The sequence below is a fragment of the Leuresthes tenuis genome, unplaced genomic scaffold, assembly GCF_036924035.1.
Source record: "Leuresthes tenuis unplaced genomic scaffold, fLeuTen1.0.hap1 SCAF_5, whole genome shotgun sequence".
Lineage (NCBI taxonomy): Eukaryota > Metazoa > Chordata > Actinopteri > Atheriniformes > Atherinopsidae > Leuresthes > Leuresthes tenuis.
Window position 1 is genome coordinate 33,973,760 of NW_027325359.1, and position 21,587 is coordinate 33,995,346.

The following is a 21,587-nucleotide window of genomic DNA, read 5'->3' on the forward strand; positions in this document are numbered from 1 at the left end:
AGCATTTGTATAAACATCTCCCCTATAAGAATATGAGAAAAGGATGGAGAAAATGCCAAGAAAAAAAAAAAATTGGAAAATTAACACTTTTGTGAGCATTGGTGGTTCAGTGGTAGAATTCTCGCCTGCCACGCGGGAGACCAGGGTCTGATTCCCGGCCAATGCAGGTATACTATCCCGTTCTTATGTTTCACAAACATGAAAGTCGTGATGGATGTGAGGATGGTCAGTGAGTCGTCCCACGGTTTCTCACTTGATACTGGGTTCGTAGATAGCGTAGTCTTTAGACTATTCATTGAGGTAAGAAAAAGAGATAAGGGGAAAAAACTATCAATAACTTTATGTTTTCTAAGCATTTGTATAAACATCTCCCCTAACAGAAAATGAGAAAAGGATGGAGAAAATGCCAAGAAAAAAAAAATTTTGAAAATTAACACTTTTGTGAGCATTGGTCGTTCAGTGGTAGAATTCTCGCCTGCCACGCGGGAGACCCGGGTCCGATTCCCGGCCAATGCAGGTATACTTTCCCGTTCTTATGTGTCACAAACATAAAAGTCGTGATGGATGTGAGGATGGTCAGTGAGTCGTCCCACGGTTTCTCACTTGATATTGGGTTCGTAGATAGCGTAGTCTGTAGACTATTCATTGAGGTAAGAAAAAGAGATAAGGGGAAAAAACTATCAATAACTTTTTGTTTTCAAAGCATTTGTATAAACATCTCCCCTAACAGAATATGAGAAAAGGATGGAGAAAGTGCCAAGAAAAAAAAGTTGGAAAATTAACACTATTGTAAGCATTGGTGGTTCAGTGGTAGAATTCTTGCCTGCCATGTGGGGGACAGTGTTTGAATAGTCTGGAGACTATTCAAAAGACAGAAAAAAACATATCAATGACTTCTTGTTTTCTAATCATTTGTACAAACATCTCCCCTAACACAATATGAGAAAAGGATAGAAGAAAAAAAAGTTGGTAAATCCACAATCTTGTAAACATTGGTGGTTCAGTGGTAGAATTCTTGCCTCCCATTTGACAGACCCGGGTCCAGTTCCTGGCCAGTACAGATGTAACTTACTGTTCTTATGTGTCACTGACCTTAAAGTCGTGATGGATGTGAGGATGGTCAGTGAGTCGTCCCACGGTTTCTCACTTGATATTGGGTTCGTAGATAGCAGAGCAGTAGACTATTCATTAAGGTAAGAAAAAGAGAAAAGGTGAAAAAAGTATCAATAACTTTATGTTTTCTAAGCATTTGTATACACATCTCCCCTAACAGAATATGAGAAAAGGATGGAGAAGGTGCCAAGAAAAAAAAAAAGTTGGAAAATTAACACTTTTGTAAGCATTGGTGGTTCAGTGGTAGAATTCTCGCCTGCCACGCGGGAGACCCGGGTCCGATTCCCGGCCAATGCAGGTATACTATGCCGTTCTTATGTTTCACAAACATGAAAGTCGTGATGGATGTGAGGATGGTCAGTGAGTCGTCCCACGGTTTCTCACTTGATACTGGGTTCGTAGATTGCAGAGTCTGTAGACTATTCATTAAGGTAAGAAAAGGTGAAAAAAGTATCAATAACTTTATGTTTTCTAAGCATTTGTATAAACATCTCCCCTAACAGAATATGAGAAAAGGATGGAGAAAATGCCAAGAAAAAAAAAAAATTGGAAAATTAACACTTTTGTGAGCATTGGTGGTTCAGTGGTAGAATTCTCGCCTGCCACACGGGAGACCAGGGTCCGATTCCCGGCCAATGCAGGTATACTATCCCGTTCTTATGTTTCACAAACATGAAAGTCGTGATGGATGTGAGGATGGTCAGTGAGTCGTCCCACGGTTTCTCACTTGATACTGGGTTCGTAGATAGCGTAGTCTTTAGACTATTCATTGAGGTAAGAAAAAGAGATAAGGGGAAAAAACTATCAATAACTTTATGTTTTCTAAGCATTTGTATAAACATCTCCCCTAACAGAAAATGAGAAAAGGATGGAGAAAATGCCAAGAAAAAAAAAATTTGGAAAATTAACACTTTTGTGAGCATTGGTCGTTCAGTGGTAGAATTCTCGCCTGCCACGCGGGAGACCCGGGTCCGATTCCCGGCCAATGCAGGTATACTTTCCCGTTCTTATGTGTCACAAACATAAAAGTCGTGATGGATGTGAGGATGGTCAGTGAGTCGTCCCACGGTTTCTCACTTGATATTGGGTTCGTAGATAGCGTAGTCTGTAGACTATTCATTGAGGTAAGAAAAAGAGATAAGGGGAAAAAAGTATCAATAACTTTATGTTTTCTAAGCATTTGTATAAACATCTCCCCTATAAGAATATGAGAAAAGGATGGAGAAAATGCCAAGAAAAAAAAAAATTGGAAAATTAACACTTTTGTGAGCATTGGTCGTTCAGTGGTAGAATTCTCGCCTGCCACGCGGGAGACCCGGGTCCAATTCCCGGCCAATGCAGGTATACTATCCCGTTCTTATGTGTCACAAACATAAAAGTCGTGATGGATGTGAGGATGGTCAGTGAGTCGTCCCACGGTTTCTCACTTGATATTGGGTTCGTAGATAGCAGAGCAGTAGACTATTCATTAAGGTAAGAAAAAGAGATAAGGGGAAAAAAGTATCAATAACTTTTTGTTTTCTAAGCATTTGTATAAACATCTCCCCTATAAGAATATGAGAAAAGGATGGAGAAAATGCCAAGAAAAAAAAAAATTGGAAAATTAAAACTTTTGTGAGCATTGGTGATTCAGTGGTAGAATTCTCGCCTGCCACGCGGGAGACCCGGGTCTGATTCCCGGCCAATACAGATATACTTTACCGTTCTTATGTGTCACAAACATAAAAGTCGTGATGGATGTGAAGATGGTCAGTGAGTCGTCCCACGGTTTCTCACTTGATACTGGGTTCGTAGATAGCGTAGTCTGTAGACTATTCATTGAGGTAAGAAAAAGAGATAAGGGGAAAAAAGTATCAATAACTTTTTGTTTTCAAAGCATTTGTATAAACATCTCCCCTAACAGAATATGAGAAAAGGATGGAGAAAGTGCCAAGAAAAAAAAGTTGGAAAATTAACACTATTGTAAGCATTGGTGGTTCAGTGGTAGAATTCTTGCCTGCCATGTGGGGGACAGTGTTTGAATAGTCTGGAGACTATTCAAAAGACAGAAAAAAACATATCAATGACTTCTTGTTTTCTAATCATTTGTACAAACATCTCCCCTAACACAATATGAGAAAAGGATAGAAGAAAAAAAAGTTGGTAAATCCACAATCTTGTAAACATTGGTGGTTCAGTGGTAGAATTCTTGCCTCCCATTTGACAGACCCGGGTCCAGTTCCTGGCCAGTACAGATGTAACTTACTGTTCTTATGTGTCACTGACCTTAAAGTCGTGATGGATGTGAGGATGGTCAGTGAGTCGTCCCACGGTTTCTCACTTGATATTGGGTTCGTAGATAGCAGAGCAGTAGACTATTCATTAAGGTAAGAAAAAGAGAAAAGGTGAAAAAAGTATCAATAACTTTATGTTTTCTAAGCATTTGTATACACATCTCCCCTAACAGAATATGAGAAAAGGATGGAGAAGGTGCCAAGAAAAAAAAAAAGTTGGAAAATTAACACTTTTGTAAGCATTGGTGGTTCAGTGGTAGAATTCTCGCCTGCCACGCGGGAGACCCGGGTCCGATTCCCGGCCAATGCAGGTATACTATGCCGCTCTTATGTTTCACAAACATGAAAGTCGTGATGGATGTGAGGATGGTCAGTGAGTCGTCCCACGGTTTCTCACTTGATACTGGGTTCGTAGATTGCAGAGTCTGTAGACTATTCATTAAGGTAAGAAAAAGAGAAAAGGTCAAAAAAGTATCAATAACTTTATGTTTTCTAAGCATTTGTATAAACATCTCCCCTAACAGAATATGAGAAAAGGATGGAGAAAATGCCAAGAAAAAAAAAAAATTGGAAAATTAACACTTTCGTGAGCATTGGTGGTTCAGTGGTAGAATTCTCGCCTGCCTCGCGGGAGACCCGGGTCCGATTCCCGGCCAATGCAGGTATACTATGCCGTTCTTATGTTTCACAAACATGAAAGTCGTGATGGATGTGAGGATGGTCAGTGAGTCGTCCCACGGTTTCTCACTTGATACTGGGTTCGTAGATTGCAGAGTCTGTAGACTATTCATTAAGGTAAGAAAAGGTGAAAAAAGTATCAATAACTTTATGTTTTCTAAGCATTTGTATAAACATCTCCCCTAACAGAATATGAGAAAAGGATGGAGAAAATGGCAAGAAAAAAAAAAAATTGGAAAATTAACACTTTTGTGAGCATTGGTGGTTCAGTGGTAGAATTCTCGCCTGCCACACGGGAGACCAGGGTCCGATTCCCGGCCAATGCAGGTATACTATCCCGTTCTTATGTTTCACAAACATGAAAGTCGTGATGGATGTGAGGATGGTCAGTGAGTCGTCCCACGGTTTCTCACTTGATACTGGGTTCGTAGATAGCGTAGTCTTTAGACTATTCATTGAGGTAAGAAAAAGAGATAAGGGGAAAAAACTATCAATAACTTTATGTTTTCTAAGCATTTGTATAAACATCTCCCCTAACAGAAAATGAGAAAAGGATGGAGAAAATGCCAAGAAAAAAAAAATTTGGAAAATTAACACTTTTGTGAGCATTGGTCGTTCAGTGGTAGAATTCTCGCCTGCCACGCGGGAGACCCGGGTCCGATTCCCGGCCAATGCAGGTATACTTTCCCGTTCTTATGTGTCACAAACATAAAAGTCGTGATGGATGTGAGGATGGTCAGTGAGTCGTCCCACGGTTTCTCACTTGATATTGGGTTCGTAGATAGCGTAGTCTGTAGACTATTCATTGAGGTAAGAAAAAGAGATAAGGGGAAAAAAGTATCAATAACTTTATGTTTTCTAAGCATTTGTATAAACATCTCCCCTATAAGAATATGAGAAAAGGATGGAGAAAATGCCAAGAAAAAAAAAAATTGGAAAATTAACACTTTTGTGAGCATTGGTCGTTCAGTGGTAGAATTCTCGCCTGCCACGCGGGAGACCCGGGTCCAATTCCCGGCCAATGCAGGTATACTATCCCGTTCTTATGTGTCACAAACATAAAAGTCGTGATGGATGTGAGGATGGTCAGTGAGTCGTCCCACGGTTTCTCACTTGATATTGGGTTCGTAGATAGCAGAGCAGTAGACTATTCATTAAGGTAAGAAAAAGAGATAAGGGGAAAAAAGTATCAATAACTTTTTGTTTTCTAAGCATTTGTATAAACATCTCCCCTATAAGAATATGAGAAAAGGATGGAGAAAATGCCAAGAAAAAAAAAAATTGGAAAATTAAAACTTTTGTGAGCATTGGTGATTCAGTGGTAGAATTCTCGCCTGCCACGCGGGAGACCCGGGTCTGATTCCCGGCCAATACAGATATACTTTACCGTTCTTATGTGTCACAAACATAAAAGTCGTGATGGATGTGAAGATGGTCAGTGAGTCGTCCCACGGTTTCTCACTTGATACTGGGTTCGTAGATAGCGTAGTCTGTAGACTATTCATTGAGGTAAGAAAAAGAGATAAGGGGAAAAAAGTATCAATAACTTTTTGTTTTCAAAGCATTTGTATAAACATCTCCCCTAACAGAATATGAGAAAAGGATGGAGAAAGTGCCAAGAAAAAAAAGTTGGAAAATTAACACTATTGTAAGCATTGGTGGTTCAGTGGTAGAATTCTTGCCTGCCATGTGGGGGACAGTGTTTGAATAGTCTGGAGACTATTCAAAAGACAGAAAAAAACATATCAATGACTTCTTGTTTTCTAATCATTTGTACAAACATCTCCCCTAACACAATATGAGAAAAGGATAGAAGAAAAAAAAGTTGGTAAATCCACAATCTTGTAAACATTGGTGGTTCAGTGGTAGAATTCTTGCCTCCCATTTGACAGACCCGGGTCCAGTTCCTGGCCAGTACAGATGTAACTTACTGTTCTTATGTGTCACTGACCTTAAAGTCGTGATGGATGTGAGGATGGTCAGTGAGTCGTCCCACGGTTTCTCACTTGATATTGGGTTCGTAGATAGCAGAGCAGTAGACTATTCATTAAGGTAAGAAAAAGAGAAAAGGTGAAAAAAGTATCAATAACTTTATGTTTTCTAAGCATTTGTATACACATCTCCCCTAACAGAATATGAGAAAAGGATGGAGAAGGTGCCAAGAAAAAAAAAACGTTGGAAAATTAACACTTTTGTAAGCATTGGTGGTTCAGTGGTAGAATTCTCGCCTGCCACGCGGGAGACCCGGGTCCGATTCCCGGCCAATGCAGGTATACTATGCCGTTCTTATGTTTCACAAACATGAAAGTCGTGATGGATGTGAGGATGGTCAGTGAGTCGTCCCACGGTTTCTCACTTGATACTGGGTTCGTAGATTGCAGAGTCTGTAGACTATTCATTAAGGTAAGAAAAAGAGAAAAGGTCAAAAAAGTATCAATAACTTTATGTTTTCTAAGCATTTGTATAAACATCTCCCCTAACAGAATATGAGAAAAGGATGGAGAAAATGCCAAGAAAAAAAAAAAATTGGAAAATTAACACTTTCGTGAGCATTGGTGGTTCAGTGGTAGAATTCTCGCCTGCCTCGCGGGAGACCCGGGTCCGATTCCCGGCCAATGCAGGTATACTATGCCGTTCTTATGTGTCACAAACATAAAAGTCGTGATGGATGTGAGGATGGTCAGTGAGTCGTCCCACGGTTTCTCACTTGATACTGGGTTCGTAGATTGCGGAGTCTGTAGACTACTCATTAAGGTAAGAAAAGGTGAAAAAAGTATCAATAACTTTATGTTTTCTAAGCATTTGTATAAACATCTCCCCTAACAGAATATGAGAAAAGGATGGAGAAAATGCCAAGAAAAAAAAAAAATTGGAAAATTAACACTTTTGTGAGCATTGGTGGTTCAGTGGTAGAATTCTCGCCTGCCACGCGGGAGACCGGGGTCCGATTCCCGGCCAATGCAGGTATACTATCCCGTTCTTATGTTTCACAAACATGAAAGTCGTGATGGATGTGAGGATGGTCAGTGAGTCGTCCCACGGTTTCTCACTTGATATTGGGTTCGTAGATAGCAGAGCAGTAGACTATTCATTAAGGTAAGAAAAAGAGATAAGGGGAAAAAAGTATCAATAACTTTTTGTTTTCTAAGCATTTGTATAAACATCTCCCCTATAAGAATATGAGAAAAGGATGGAGAAAATGCCAAGAAAAAAAAAAATTGGAAAATTAACACTTTTGTGAGAATTGGTGATTCAGTGGTAGAATTCTCGCCTGCCACGCGGGAGACCCGGGTCCGATTCCCGGCCAATGCAGGTATACTTTCCCGTTCTTATGTGTCACAAACATAAAAGTCGTGATGGATGTGAGGATGGTCAGTGAGTCGTCCCACGGTTTCTCACTTGATATTGGGTTCGTAGATAGCAGAGCAGTAGACTATTCATTAAGGTAAGAAAAAGAGATAAGGGGAAAAAAGTATCAATAACTTTTTGTTTTCTAAGCATTTGTATAAACATCTCCCCTATAAGAATATGAGAAAAGGATGGAGAAAATGCCAAGAAAAAAAAAAATTGGAAAATTAACACTTTTGTGAGCATTGGTGATTCAGTGGTAGAATTCTCGCCTGCCACGCGGGAGACCCGGGTCTGATTCCCGGCCAATACAGATATACTTTACCGTTCTTATGTGTCACAAACATAAAAGTCGTGATGGATGTGAAGATGGTCAGTGAGTCGTCCCACGGTTTCTCACTTGATACTGGGTTCGTAGATAGCGTAGTCTGTAGACTATTCATTGAGGTAAGAAAAAGAGATAAGGGGAAAAAAGTATCAATAACTTTTTGTTTTCTAAGCATTTGTATAAACATCTCCCCTATAAGAATATGAGAAAAGGATGGAGAAAATGCCAAGAAAAAAGAAAATTGGAAAATTAACACTTTTGTGAGCATTGGTGATTCAGTGGTAGAATTCTCGCCTGCCACGCGGGAGACCCGGGTCTGATTCCCGGCCAATACAGATATACTTTACCGTTCTTATGTGTCACAAACATAAAAGTCGTGATGGATGTGAAGATGGTCAGTGAGTCGTCCCACGGTTTCTCACTTGATACTGGGTTCGTAGATAGCGTAGTCTGTAGACTATTCATTGAGGTAAGAAAAAGAGATAAGGGGAAAAAACTATCAATAACTTTTTGTTTTCAAAGCATTTGTATAAACATTTCCCCTAACAGAATATGAGAAAAGGATGGAGAAAGTGCCAAGAAAAAAAAGTTGGAAAATTAACACTATTGTAAGCATTGGTGGTTCAGTGGTAGAATTCTTGCCTGCCATGTGGGGGACAGTGTTTGAATAGTCTGGAGACTATTCAAAAGACAGAAAAAAACATATCAATGACTTCTTGTTTTCTAATCATTTGTACAAACATCTCCCCTAACACAATATGAGAAAAGGATAGAAGAAAAAAAAGTTGGTAAATCCACAATCTTGTAAACATTGGTGGTTCAGTGGTAGAATTCTTGCCTCCCATTTGACAGACCCGGGTCCAGTTCCTGGCCAGTACAGATGTAACTTACTGTTCTTATGTGTCACTGACCTTAAAGTCGTGATGGATGTGAGGATGGTCAGTGAGTCGTCCCACGGTTTCTCACTTGATATTGGGTTCGTAGATAGCAGAGCAGTAGACTATTCATTAAGGTAAGAAAAAGAGAAAAGGTGAAAAAAGTATCAATAACTTTATGTTTTCAAAGCATTTGTATAAACATCTCCCCTAACAGAATATGAGAAAAGGATGGAGAAAATGCCAAGAAAAAATAAAATTGGAAAATTAACACTTTTGTGAGCATTGGTGGTTCAGTGGTAGAATTCTCGCCTGCCACGCGGGAGACCGGGGTCTGATTCCCGGCCAATGCAGGTATACTATCCCGTTCTTATGTTTCACAAACATGAAAGTCGTGATGGATGTGAGGATGGTCAGTGAGTCGTCCCACGGTTTCTCACTTGATACTGGGTTCGTAGATTGCAGAGTCTGTAGACTATTCATTAAGGTAAGAAAAAGAGATAAGGGGAAAAAAGTATCAATAACTTTTTGTTTTCTAAGCATTTGTATAAACATCTCCCCTATAAGAATATGAGAAAAGGATGGAGAAAATGCCAAGAAAAAAAAAAATTGGAAAATTAAAACTTTTGTGAGCATTGGTGATTCAGTGGTAGAATTCTCGCCTGCCACGCGGGAGACCCGGGTCTGATTCCCGGCCAATACAGATATACTTTACCGTTCTTATGTGTCACAAACATAAAAGTCGTGATGGATGTGAAGATGGTCAGTGAGTCGTCCCACGGTTTCTCACTTGATACTGGGTTCGTAGATAGCGTAGTCTGTAGACTATTCATTGAGGTAAGAAAAAGAGATAAGGGGAAAAAACTATCAATAACTTTTTGTTTTCAAAGCATTTGTATAAACATCTCCCCTAACAGAATATGAGAAAAGGATGGAGAAAGTGCCAAGAAAAAAAAGTTGGAAAATTAACACTATTGTAAGCATTGGTGGTTCAGTGGTAGAATTCTTGCCTGCCATGTGGGGGACAGTGTTTGAATAGTCTGGAGACTATTCAAAAGACAGAAAAAAACATATCAATGACTTCTTGTTTTCTAATCATTTGTACAAACATCTCCCCTAACACAATATGAGAAAAGGATAGAAGAAAAAAAAGTTGGTAAATCCACAATCTTGTAAACATTGGTGGTTCAGTGGTAGAATTCTTGCCTCCCATTTGACAGACCCGGGTCCAGTTCCTGGCCAGTACAGATGTAACTTACTGTTCTTATGTGTCACTGACCTTAAAGTCGTGATGGATGTGAGGATGGTCAGTGAGTCATCCCACGGTTTCTCACTTGATATTGGGTTCGTAGATAGCAGAGCAGTAGACTATTCATTAAGGTAAGAAAAAGAGAAAAGGTGAAAAAAGTATCAATAACTTTATGTTTTCTAAGCATTTGTATAAACATCTCCCCTAACAGAATATGAGAAAAGGATGGAGAAAATGCCAAGAAAAAAAAAAAATTGGAAAATTAACACTTTTGTGAGCATTGGTGGTTCAGTGGTAGAATTCTCGCCTGCCACGCGGGAGACCGGGGTCCGATTCCCGGCCAATGCAGGTATACTATCCCGTTCTTATGTTTCACAAACATGAAAGTCGTGATGGATGTGAGGATGGTCAGTGAGTCGTCCCACGGTTTCTCACTTGATACTGGGTTCGTAGATAGCGTAGTCTTTAGACTATTCATTGAGGTAAGAAAAAGAGATAAGGGGAAAAAACTATCAATAACTTTATGTTTTCTAAGCATTTGTATAAACATCTCCCCTAACAGAAAATGAGAAAAGGATGGAGAAAATGCCAAGAAAAAAAAAAATTGGAAAATTAACACTTTTGTGAGAATTGGTGATTCAGTGGTAGAATTCTCGCCTGCCACGCGGGAGACCGGGTCCGATTCCCGGCCAATGCAGGTATACTTTCCCGTTCTTATGTGTCACAAACATAAAAGTCGTGATGGATGTGAGGATGGTCAGTGAGTCGTCCCACGGTTTCTCACTTGATATTGGGTTCGTAGATAGCAGAGCAGTAGACTATTCATTAAGGTAAGAAAAAGAGATAAGGGGAAAAAAGTATCAATAACTTTTTGTTTTCTAAGCATTTGTATAAACATCTCCCCTATAAGAATATGAGAAAAGGATGGAGAAAATGCCAAGAAAAAAAAAATTTGGAAAATTAACACTTTTGTGAGCATTGGTGATTCAGTGGTAGAATTCTCGCCTGCCACGCGGGAGACCCGGGTCTGATTCCCGGCCAATACAGATATACTTTACCGTTCTTATGTGTCACAAACATAAAAGTCGTGATGGATGTGAAGATGGTCAGTGAGTCGTCCCACGGTTTCTCACTTGATACTGGGTTCGTAGATAGCGTAGTCTGTAGACTATTCATTGAGGTAAGAAAAAGAGATAAGGGGAAAAAACTATCAATAACTTTTTGTTTTCAAAGCATTTGTATAAACATTTCCCCTAACAGAATATGAGAAAAGGATGGAGAAAGTGCCAAGAAAAAAAAGTTGGAAAATTAACACTATTGTAAGCATTGGTGGTTCAGTGGTAGAATTCTTGCCTGCCATGTGGGGGACAGTGTTTGAATAGTCTGGAGGCTATTCAAAAGACAGAAAAAAACATATCAATGACTTCTTGTTTTCTAATCATTTGTACAAACATCTCCCCTAACACAATATGAGAAAAGGATAGAAGAAAAAAAAGTTGGTAAATCCACAATCTTGTAAACATTGGTGGTTCAGTGGTAGAATTCTTGCCTCCCATTTGACAGACCCGGGTCCAGTTCCTGGCCAGTACAGATGTAACTTACTGTTCTTATGTGTCACTGACCTTAAAGTCGTGATGGATGTGAGGATGGTCAGTGAGTCGTCCCACGGTTTCTCACTTGATATTGGGTTCGTAGATAGCAGAGCAGTAGACTATTCATTAAGGTAAGAAAAAGAGAAAAGGTGAAAAAAGTATCAATAACTTTATGTTTTCAAAGCATTTGTATAAACATCTCCCCTAACAGAATATGAGAAAAGGATGGAGAAAATGCCAAGAAAAAAAAAAAATTGGAAAATTAACACTTTTGTGAGCATTGGTGGTTCAGTGGTAGAATTCTCGCCTGCCACGCGGGAGACCGGGGTCTGATTCCCGGCCAATGCAGGTATACTATCCCGTTCTTATGTTTCACAAACATGAAAGTCGTGATGGATGTGAGGATGGTCAGTGAGTCGTCCCACGGTTTCTCACTTGATACTGGGTTCGTAGATTGCAGAGTCTGTAGACTATTCATTAAGGTAAGAAAAAGAGATAAGGGGAAAAAAGTATCAATAACTTTTTGTTTTCTAAGCATTTGTATAAACATCTCCCCTATAAGAATATGAGAAAAGGATGGAGAAAATGCCAAGAAAAAAAAAAATTGGAAAATTAACACTTTTGTGAGCATTGGTGATTCAGTGGTAGAATTCTCGCCTGCCACGCGGGAGACCCGGGTCTGATTCCCGGCCAATACAGATATACTTTACCGTTCTTATGTGTCACAAACATAAAAGTCGTGATGGATGTGAAGATGGTCAGTGAGTCGTCCCACGGTTTCTCACTTGATACTGGGTTCGTAGATAGCGTAGTCTGTAGACTATTCATTGAGGTAAGAAAAAGAGATAAGGGGAAAAAACTATCAATAACTTTTTGTTTTCAAAGCATTTGTATAAACATTTCCCCTAACAGAATATGAGAAAAGGATGGAGAAAGTGCCAAGAAAAAAAAGTTGGAAAATTAACACTATTGTAAGCATTGGTGGTTCAGTGGTAGAATTCTTGCCTGCCATGTGGGGGACAGTGTTTGAATAGTCTGGAGACTATTCAAAAGACAGAAAAAAACATATCAATGACTTCTTGTTTTCTAATCATTTGTACAAACATCTCCCCTAACACAATATGAGAAAAGGATAGAAGAAAAAAAAGTTGGTAAATCCACAATCTTGTAAACATTGGTGGTTCAGTGGTAGAATTCTTGCCTCCCATTTGACAGACCCGGGTCCAGTTCCTGGCCAGTACAGATGTAACTTACTGTTCTTATGTGTCACTGACCTTAAAGTCGTGATGGATGTGAGGATGGTCAGTGAGTCGTCCCACGGTTTCTCACTTGATATTGGGTTCGTAGATAGCAGAGCAGTAGACTATTCATTAAGGTAAGAAAAAGAGAAAAGGTGAAAAAAGTATCAATAACTTTATGTTTTCAAAGCATTTGTATAAACATCTCCCCTAACAGAATATGAGAAAAGGATGGAGAAAATGCCAAGAAAAAATAAAATTGGAAAATTAACACTTTTGTGAGCATTGGTGGTTCAGTGGTAGAATTCTCGCCTGCCACGCGGGAGACCGGGGTCTGATTCCCGGCCAATGCAGGTATACTATCCCGTTCTTATGTTTCACAAACATGAAAGTCGTGATGGATGTGAGGATGGTCAGTGAGTCGTCCCACGGTTTCTCACTTGATACTGGGTTCGTAGATTGCAGAGTCTGTAGACTATTCATTAAGGTAAGAAAAAGAGATAAGGGGAAAAAAGTATCAATAACTTTTTGTTTTCTAAGCATTTGTATAAACATCTCCCCTATAAGAATATGAGAAAAGGATGGAGAAAATGCCAAGAAAAAAAAAAATTGGAAAATTAAAACTTTTGTGAGCATTGGTGATTCAGTGGTAGAATTCTCGCCTGCCACGCGGGAGACCCGGGTCTGATTCCCGGCCAATACAGATATACTTTACCGTTCTTATGTGTCACAAACATAAAAGTCGTGATGGATGTGAAGATGGTCAGTGAGTCGTCCCACGGTTTCTCACTTGATACTGGGTTCGTAGATAGCGTAGTCTGTAGACTATTCATTGAGGTAAGAAAAAGAGATAAGGGGAAAAAACTATCAATAACTTTTTGTTTTCAAAGCATTTGTATAAACATCTCCCCTAACAGAATATGAGAAAAGGATGGAGAAAGTGCCAAGAAAAAAAAGTTGGAAAATTAACACTATTGTAAGCATTGGTGGTTCAGTGGTAGAATTCTTGCCTGCCATGTGGGGGACAGTGTTTGAATAGTCTGGAGACTATTCAAAAGACAGAAAAAAACATATCAATGACTTCTTGTTTTCTAATCATTTGTACAAACATCTCCCCTAACACAATATGAGAAAAGGATAGAAGAAAAAAAAGTTGGTAAATCCACAATCTTGTAAACATTGGTGGTTCAGTGGTAGAATTCTTGCCTCCCATTTGACAGACCCGGGTCCAGTTCCTGGCCAGTACAGATGTAACTTACTGTTCTTATGTGTCACTGACCTTAAAGTCGTGATGGATGTGAGGATGGTCAGTGAGTCATCCCACGGTTTCTCACTTGATATTGGGTTCGTAGATAGCAGAGCAGTAGACTATTCATTAAGGTAAGAAAAAGAGAAAAGGTGAAAAAAGTATCAATAACTTTATGTTTTCTAAGCATTTGTATAAACATCTCCCCTAACAGAATATGAGAAAAGGATGGAGAAAATGCCAAGAAAAAAAAAAAATTGGAAAATTAACACTTTTGTGAGCATTGGTGGTTCAGTGGTAGAATTCTCGCCTGCCACGCGGGAGACCGGGGTCCGATTCCCAGCCAATGCAGGTATACTATCCCGTTCTTATGTTTCACAAACATGAAAGTCGTGATGGATGTGAGGATGGTCAGTGAGTCGTCCCACGGTTTCTCACTTGATACTGGGTTCGTAGATAGCGTAGTCTTTAGACTATTCATTGAGGTAAGAAAAAGAGATAAGGGGAAAAAACTATCAATAACTTTATGTTTTCTAAGCATTTGTATAAACATCTCCCCTAACAGAAAATGAGAAAAGGATGGAGAAAATGCCAAGAAAAAAAAAAATTGGAAAATTAACACTTTTGTGAGAATTGGTGATTCAGTGGTAGAATTCTCGCCTGCCACGCGGGAGACCGGGTCCGATTCCCGGCCAATGCAGGTATACTTTCCCGTTCTTATGTGTCACAAACATAAAAGTCGTGATGGATGTGAGGATGGTCAGTGAGTCGTCCCACGGTTTCTCACTTGATATTGGGTTCGTAGATAGCAGAGCAGTAGACTATTCATTAAGGTAAGAAAAAGAGATAAGGGGAAAAAAGTATCAATAACTTTTTGTTTTCTAAGCATTTGTATAAACATCTCCCCTATAAGAATATGAGAAAAGGATGGAGAAAATGCCAAGAAAAAAAAAATTTGGAAAATTAACACTTTTGTGAGCATTGGTGATTCAGTGGTAGAATTCTCGCCTGCCACGCGGGAGACCCGGGTCTGATTCCCGGCCAATACAGATATACTTTACCGTTCTTATGTGTCACAAACATAAAAGTCGTGATGGATGTGAAGATGGTCAGTGAGTCGTCCCACGGTTTCTCACTTGATACTGGGTTCGTAGATAGCGTAGTCTGTAGACTATTCATTGAGGTAAGAAAAAGAGATAAGGGGAAAAAACTATCAATAACTTTTTGTTTTCAAAGCATTTGTATAAACATCTCCCCTAACAGAATATGAGAAAAGGATGGAGAAAGTGCCAAGAAAAAAAAGTTGGAAAATTAACACTATTGTAAGCATTGGTGGTTCAGTGGTAGAATTCTTGCCTGCCATGTGGGGGACAGTGTTTGAATAGTCTGGAGACTATTCAAAAGACAGAAAAAAACATATCAATGACTTCTTGTTTTCTAATCATTTGTACAAACATCTCCCCTAACACAATATGAGAAAAGGATAGAAGAAAAAAAGTTGGTAAATCCACAATCTTGTAAACATTGGTGGTTCAGTGGTAGAATTCTTGCCTCCCATTTGACAGACCCGGGTCCAGTTCCTGGCCAGTACAGATGTAACTTACTGTTCTTATGTGTCACTGACCTTAAAGTCGTGATGGATGTGAGGATGGTCAGTGAGTCATCCCACGGTTTCTCATTTGATATTGGGTTCGTAGATAGCAGAGCAGTAGACTATTCATTAAGGTAAGAAAAAGAGAAAAGGTGAAAAAAGTATCAATAACTTTATGTTTTCTAAGCATTTGTATAAACATCTCCCCTAACAGAATATGAGAAAAGGATGGAGAAAATGCCAAGAAAAAAAAAAAATTGGAAAATTAACACTTTTGTGAGCATTGGTGGTTCAGTGGTAGAATTCTCGCCTGCCACGCGGGAGACCGGGGTCCGATTCCCGGCCAATGCAGGTATACTATCGCGTTCTTATGTTTCACAAACATGAAAGTCGTGATGGATGTGAGGATGGTCAGTGAGTCGTCCCACGGTTTCTCACTTGATACTGGGTTCGTAGATAGCGTAGTCTTTAGACTATTCATTGAGGTAAGAAAAAGAGATAAGGGGAAAAAACTATCAATAACTTTATGTTTTCTAAGCATTTGTATAAACATCTCCCCTAACAGAAAATGAGAAAAGGATGGAGAAAATGCCAAGAAAAAAAAATTTTGGAAAATTAACACTTTTGTGAGCATTGGTCGTTCAGTGGTAGAATTCTCGCCTGCCACGCGGGAGACCCGGGTCCGATTCCCGGCCAATGCAGGTATACTTTCCCGTTCTTATGTGTCACAAACATAAAAGTCGTGATGGATGTGAGGATGGTCAGTGAGTCGTCCCACGGTTTCTCACTTGATATTGGGTTCGTAGATAGCGTAGTCTGTAGACTATTCATTGAGGTAAGAAAAAGAGATAAGGGGAAAAAAGTATCAATAACTTTATGTTTTCTAAGCATTTGTATAAACATCTCCCCTATAAGAATATGAGAAAAGGATGGAGAAAATGCCAAGAAAAAAAAAAATTGGAAAATTAACACTTTTGTGAGCATTGGTCGTTCAGTGGTAGAATTCTCGCCTGCCACGCGGGAGACCCGGGTCCAATTCCCGGCCAATGCAGGTATACTATCCCGTTCTTATGTGTCACAAACATAAAAGTCGTGATGGATGTGAGGATGGTCAGTGAGTCGTCCCACGGTTTCTCACTTGATATTGGGTTCGTAGATAGCGTAGTCTGTAGACTATTCATTGAGGTAAGAAAAAGAGATAAGGGGAAAAAAGTATCAATAACTTTATGTTTTCTAAGCATTTGTATAAACATCTCCCCTAACAGAATATGAGAAAAGGATGGAGAAAATGCCAAGAAAAAAAAAAAATTGGAAAATTAACACTTTTGTGAGCATTGGTGGTTCAGTGGTAGAATTCTCGCCTGCCACGCGGGAGACCGGGGTCCGATTCCCGGCCAATGCAGGTATACTATCCCGTTCTTATGTTTCACAAACATGAAAGTCGTGATGGATGTGAGGATGGTCAGTGAGTCGTCCCACGGTTTCTCACTTGATACTGGGTTCGTAGATAGCGTAGTCTTTAGACTATTCATTGAGGTAAGAAAAAGAGATAAGGGGAAAAAACTATCAATAACTTTATGTTTTCTAAGCATTTGTATAAACATCTCCCCTAACAGAAAATGAGAAAAGGATGGAGAAAATGCCAAGAAAAAAAAAATTTGGAAAATGAACACTTTTGTGAGCATTGGTCGTTCAGTGGTAGAATTCTCGCCTGCCACGCGGGAGACCCGGGTCCGATTCCTGGCCAATGCAGGTATACTTTCCCGTTCTTATGTGTCACAAACATAAAAGTCGTGATGGATGTGAGGATGGTCAGTGAGTCGTCCCACGGTTTCTCACTTGATATTGGGTTCGTAGATAGCGTAGTCTGTAGACTATTCATTGAGGTAAGAAAAAGAGATAAGGGGAAAAAAGTATCAATAACTTTATGTTTTCTAAGCATTTGTATAAACATCTCCCCTATAAGAATATGAGAAAAGGATGGAGAAAATGCCAAGAAAAAAAAAAATTGGAAAATTAACACTTTTGTGAGCATTGGTCGTTCAGTGGTAGAATTCTCGCCTGCCACGCGGGAGACCCGGGTCCAATTCCCGGCCAATGCAGGTATACTATCCCGTTCTTATGTGTCACAAACATAAAAGTCGTGATGGATGTGAGGATGGTCAGTGAGTCGTCCCACGGTTTCTCACTTGATATTGGGTTCGTAGATAGCAGAGCAGTAGACTATTCATTAAGGTAAGAAAAAGAGATAAGGGGAAAAAATTATCAATAACTTTTTGTTTTCTAAGCATTTGTATAAACATCTCCCCTATAAGAATATGAGAAAAGGATGGAGAAAATGCCAAGAAAAAAAAAAATTGGAAAATTAAAACTTTTGTGAGCATTGGTGATTCAGTGGTAGAATTCTCGCCTGCCACGCGGGAGACCCGGGTCTGATTCCCGGCCAATACAGATATACTTTACCGTTCTTATGTGTCACAAACATAAAAGTCGTGATGGATGTGAAGATGGTCAGTGAGTCGTCCCACGGTTTCTCACTTGATACTGGGTTCGTAGATAGCGTAGTCTGTAGACTATTCATTGAGGTAAGAAAAAGAGATAAGGGGAAAAAACTATCAATAACTTTTTGTTTTCAAAGCATTTGTATAAACATCTCCCCTAACAGAATATGAGAAAAGGATGGAGAAAGTGCCAAGAAAAAAAAGTTGGAAAATTAACACTATTGTAAGCATTGGTGGTTCAGTGGTAGAATTCTTGCCTGCCATGTGGGGGACAGTGTTTGAATAGTCTGGAGACTATTCAAAAGACAGAAAAAAACATATCAATGACTTCTTGTTTTCTAATCATTTGTACAAACATCTCCCCTAACACAATATGAGAAAAGGATAGAAGAAAAAAAAGTTGGTAAATCCACAATCTTGTAAACATTGGTGGTTCAGTGGTAGAATTCTTGCCTCCCATTTGACAGACCCGGGTCCAGTTCCTGGCCAGTACAGATGTAACTTACTGTTCTTATGTGTCACTGACCTTAAAGTCGTGATGGATGTGAGGATGGTCAGTGAGTCGTCCCACGGTTTCTCACTTGATATTGGGTTCGTAGATAGCAGAGCAGTAGACTATTCATTAAGGTAAGAAAAAGAGAAAAGGTGAAAAAAGTATCAATAACTTTATGTTTTCTAAGCATTTGTATACACATCTCCCCTAACAGAATATGAGAAAAGGATGGAGAAGGTGCCAAGAAAAAAAAAAAGTTGGAAAATTAACACTTTTGTAAGCATTGGTGGTTCAGTGGTAGAATTCTCGCCTGCCACGCGGGAGACCCGGGTCCGATTCCCGGCCAATGCAGGTATACTATGCCGTTCTTTTGTTTCACAAACATGAAAGTCGTGATGGATGTGAGGATGGTCAGTGAGTCGTCCCACGGTTTCTCACTTGATACTGGGTTCGTAGATTGCAGAGTCTGTAGACTATTCATTAAGGTAAGAAAAAGAGAAAAGGTCAAAAAAGTATCAATAACTTTATGTTTTCTAAGCATTTGTATAAACATCTCCCCTAACAGAATATGAGAAAAGGATGGAGAAAATGCCAAGAAAAAAAAAAATTGGAAAATTAACACTTTCGTGAGCATTGGTGGTTCAGTGGTAGAATTCTCGCCTGCCACGCGGGAGACCCGGGTCCGATTCCCGGCCAATGCAGGTATACTATGCCGTTCTTATGTGTCACAAACATAAAAGTCGTGATGGATGTGAGGATGGTCAGTGAGTCGTCCCACGGTTTCTCACTTGATACTGGGTTCGTAGATTGCGGAGTCTGTAGACTACTCATTAAGGTAAGAAAAGGTGAAAAAAGTATCAATAACTTTATGTTTTCTAAGCATTTGTATAAACATCTCCCCTATGAGAATATGAGAAAAGGATGGAGAAAATGCCAAGAAAAAAAAAAATTGGAAAATTAACACTTTTGTGAGAATTGGTGATTCAGTGGTAGAATTCTCGCCTGCCACGCGGGAGACCTGGGTCCGATTCCCGGCCAATGCAGGTATACTTTCCCGTTCTTATGTGTCACAAACATAAAAGTCGTGATGGATGTGAGGATGGTCAGTGAGTCGTCCCACGGTTTCTCACTTGATATTGGGTTCGTAGATAGCAGAGCAGTAGACTATTCATTAAGGTAAGAAAAAGAGATAAGGGGAAAAAAGTATCAATAACTTTTTGTTTTCTAAGCATTTGTATAAACATCTCCCCTATAAGAATATGAGAAAAGGATGGAGAAAATGCCAAGAAAAAAAAAAATTGGAAAATTAACACTTTTGTGAGCATTGGTGATTCAGTGGTAGAATTCTCGCCTGCCACGCGGGAGACCCGGGTCTGATTCCCGGCCAATACAGATATACTTTACCGTTCTTATGTGTCACAAACATAAAAGTCGTGATGGATGTGAAGATGGTCAGTGAGTCGTCCCACGGTTTCTCACTTGATACTGGGTTCGTAGATAGCGTAGTCTGTAGACTATTCATTGAGGTAAGAAAAAGAGATAAGGGGAAAAAACTATCAATAACTTTTTGTTTTCAAAGCATTTGTATAAACATTTCCCCTAACAGAATATGAGAAAAGGATGGAGAAAGTGCCAAGAAAAAAAAGTTGGAAAATTAACACTATTGTAAGCATTGGTGGTTCAGTGGTAGAATTCTTGCCTGCCATGTGGGGGACAGTGTTTGAATAGTCTGGAGGCTATTCAAAAGACAGAAAAAAACATATCAATGACTTCTTGTTTTCTAATCATTTGTACAAACATCTCCCCTAACACAATATGAGAAAAGGATAGAAGAAAAAAAAGTTGGTAAATCCACAATCTTGTAAACATTGGTGGTTCAGTGGTAGAATTCTTGCCTCCCATTTGACAGACCCGGGTCCAGTTCCTGGCCAGTACAGATGTAACTTACTGTTCTTATGTGTCACTGACCTTAAAGTCGTGATGGATGTGAGGATGGTCAGTGAGTCGTCCCACGGTTTCTCACTTGATATTGGGTTCGTAGATAGCAGAGCAGTAGACTATTCATTAAGGTAAGAAAAAGAGAAAAGGTGAAAAAAGTATCAATAACTTTATGTTTTCAAAGCATTTGTATAAACATCTCCCCTAACAGAATATGAGAAAAGGATGGAGAAAATGCCAAGAAAAAAAAAAATTGGAAAATTAACACTTTTGTGAGCATTGGTGGTTCAGTGGTAGAATTCTCGCCTGCCACGCGGGAGACCGGGGTCTGATTCCCGGCCAATGCAGGTATACTATCCCGTTCTTATGTTTCACAAACATGAAAGTCGTGATGGATGTGAGGATGGTCAGTGAGTCGTCCCACGGTTTCTCACTTGATACTGGGTTCGTAGATTGCAGAGTCTGTAGACTATTCATTAAGGTAAGAAAAAGAGATAAGGTGAAAAAAGTATCAATAACTTTATGTTTTCTAAGCATTTGTATAAACATCTCCCCTAACAGAATATGAGAAAAGGATGGAGAAAATGCCAAGAAAAAAAAAAAATTGGAAAATTTACACTTTTGTGAGCATTGGTGGTTCAGTGGTAGAATTCTCGCCTGCCACGCGGGAGACCCGGGTCCGATTCCCGGCCAATGCAGGTATACTATGCCGTTCTTATGTGTCACAAACATAAAAGTCGTGATGGATGTGAGGATGGTCAGTGAGTCGTCCCACGGTTTCTCACTTGATACTGGGTTCGTAGATAGCGTAGTCTGTAGACTATTCATTGAGGTAAGAAAAAGAGATAAGGGGAAAAAACTATCAATAACTTTTTGTTTTCAAAGCATTTGTATAAACATCTCCCCTAACAGAATATGAGAAAAGGATGGAGAAAGTGCCAAGAAAAAAAAGTTGGAAAATTAACACTATTGTAAGCATTGGTGGTTCAGTGGTAGAATTCTTGCCTACCATGTTGGGGACAGTGTTTGAATAGTCTGGAGACTATTCAAAAGACAGAAAAAAACATATCAATGACTTCTTGTTTTCTAATCATTTGTACAAACATCTCCCCTAACACAATATG

At 39.5% G+C, this 21,587-nt stretch overlaps 9 non-coding genes across 9 annotated transcripts; all 9 read left to right on the plus strand.

Annotated features, from left to right (window-relative positions):
• The first annotated feature begins 1,339 nt into the window (after nucleotides 1-1,339).
• Nucleotides 1,340-1,410, plus strand: trnag-gcc (transfer RNA glycine (anticodon GCC)). The gene has a single exon. It is a non-coding gene; the product is annotated as a tRNA-Gly (tRNA).
• Nucleotides 1,411-2,032: 622 nt separating this feature from the next.
• trnag-gcc (transfer RNA glycine (anticodon GCC)) lies at nucleotides 2,033-2,103 on the plus strand. The gene has a single exon. It is a non-coding gene; the product is annotated as a tRNA-Gly (tRNA).
• Nucleotides 2,104-3,625: 1,522 nt separating this feature from the next.
• trnag-gcc (transfer RNA glycine (anticodon GCC)) lies at nucleotides 3,626-3,696 on the plus strand. The gene has a single exon. It is a non-coding gene; the product is annotated as a tRNA-Gly (tRNA).
• Nucleotides 3,697-4,669: 973 nt separating this feature from the next.
• On the plus strand, nucleotides 4,670-4,740 carry trnag-gcc (transfer RNA glycine (anticodon GCC)). Its single transcript has one exon. It is a non-coding gene; the product is annotated as a tRNA-Gly (tRNA).
• Nucleotides 4,741-6,262: 1,522 nt separating this feature from the next.
• trnag-gcc (transfer RNA glycine (anticodon GCC)) lies at nucleotides 6,263-6,333 on the plus strand. The gene has a single exon. It is a non-coding gene; the product is annotated as a tRNA-Gly (tRNA).
• Nucleotides 6,334-16,161: 9,828 nt separating this feature from the next.
• On the plus strand, nucleotides 16,162-16,232 carry trnag-gcc (transfer RNA glycine (anticodon GCC)). The gene has a single exon. It is a non-coding gene; the product is annotated as a tRNA-Gly (tRNA).
• A 2,573-nt stretch (nucleotides 16,233-18,805) lies between these two features.
• trnag-gcc (transfer RNA glycine (anticodon GCC)) lies at nucleotides 18,806-18,876 on the plus strand. The gene has a single exon. It is a non-coding gene; the product is annotated as a tRNA-Gly (tRNA).
• A 279-nt stretch (nucleotides 18,877-19,155) lies between these two features.
• trnag-gcc (transfer RNA glycine (anticodon GCC)) lies at nucleotides 19,156-19,226 on the plus strand. The gene has a single exon. It is a non-coding gene; the product is annotated as a tRNA-Gly (tRNA).
• A 1,864-nt stretch (nucleotides 19,227-21,090) lies between these two features.
• On the plus strand, nucleotides 21,091-21,161 carry trnag-gcc (transfer RNA glycine (anticodon GCC)). The gene has a single exon. It is a non-coding gene; the product is annotated as a tRNA-Gly (tRNA).
• Nucleotides 21,162-21,587: the final 426 nt, after the last annotated feature.